Here is a 1,340-nt window from a genome sequence, read left to right as displayed (position 1 = left end):
TATTATCACGGGTGATCTAAATTTCCACTTAGACGATCTATCTAATGTTGATGCTCGCCAGTTCTCTGGTCTACTAGATCCCAGGGGTCTGATTCAGCATGTGACAGACGCTACACACACCCATGGCCACACACTGGATGTGGTCATAACGAGGGAAGATAACTCAGTCATTCATGGAGCTATTTCAGTGATTGGTCCATGTCTAAGTGATGTAAAGGGAAACCAATCTGGTGATCATCTTGCTGTCCACACAACACTGAATTGTAATAATCTACTGAAGGCGAGATTGATGATCTTGTTGAAGCATACACATTTGGTATAGAAGCCCTTATAGAGAAACACGCACCTCTGCAAACTAAGGTGATAACTGTGAGACCAAATGCCCCGTGGTATAATGAAAATCTCCGCGTGGAAAAACAGAAACGTAGACAAGCAGAGAGACAGTGGCGACGGACCAAATTAACCGTTCACCAACTGATTTATAGAGAGCAATGTCGGCTAGCTGGTTCACTGCTCTTTCAGTCAAAGAAGGCTTATTATTCGGAAAAAATCGAAGAATGTGGCAAGGATAAAAGACAACTTTTCAAACTCACCAAAAACCTCATGGGACAGAAAGGTGAAATTATCCTACCAAGCTGTAATTCTGAAAAAGACAAGTTTAGTGATTACTTTCTGAATAAAATCAGCTCAATCAGGAAAAATATTACCGAAGTGAACACCTTTGCTGACATTGACATCTCTGTCATGACTGCTGACATTGCATTTGATGGTGAACCATTGACAAAGCTCTCACCAACAATCCAGGACGAGTTGCGCAACATTATCATGACCTCTCAATCTAAGTCCTGTGAGCTTGATCCACTGCCTACAGACCTATTAAAGCAGTGTCTTGAAGCACTGCTTCCTTTGATTACCGCAATCATGAACAAATCATTGGTTGAGTCAAAGGTTCCATTATGTTTCAAGAAGGCACATGTCAGACCATTGTAAAAAAAGCCTGGAATGGACAAGGAGGAGTTGAAAAACTACCGCCCAGTTTCAAATCTGCCTTTTCTGTCTAAGATCTTGGAGAAGGTTGTGTCCCGGCGTTTAGAGGTTCATCTCCATGCAAACAGTCTCCATGACAACATGCAATCGGCCTACCGCATGGGACACTCTACTGAGACGGCCCTCCTACGTGTACATAGTGATATAGCTTCTGCATTGGATAACAAGTGCAGAGCGGTGCTTGTCATGCTGGACTTGTCAGCTGCATTTGACGTCATCGACCATGGCATACTTTATAAACGTCTGGAATACTCTTATGGAGTGACTGATACCGCACTATGCTGGATACAGTC

The sequence above is a fragment of the Mizuhopecten yessoensis genome, unplaced genomic scaffold (assembly GCF_002113885.1).
Source record: "Mizuhopecten yessoensis strain PY_sf001 unplaced genomic scaffold, ASM211388v2 scaffold1775, whole genome shotgun sequence".
In the NCBI taxonomy this organism is placed as follows: Eukaryota; Metazoa; Mollusca; class Bivalvia; order Pectinida; family Pectinidae; genus Mizuhopecten; species Mizuhopecten yessoensis.
This window is presented reverse-complemented; position numbering follows the sequence as displayed.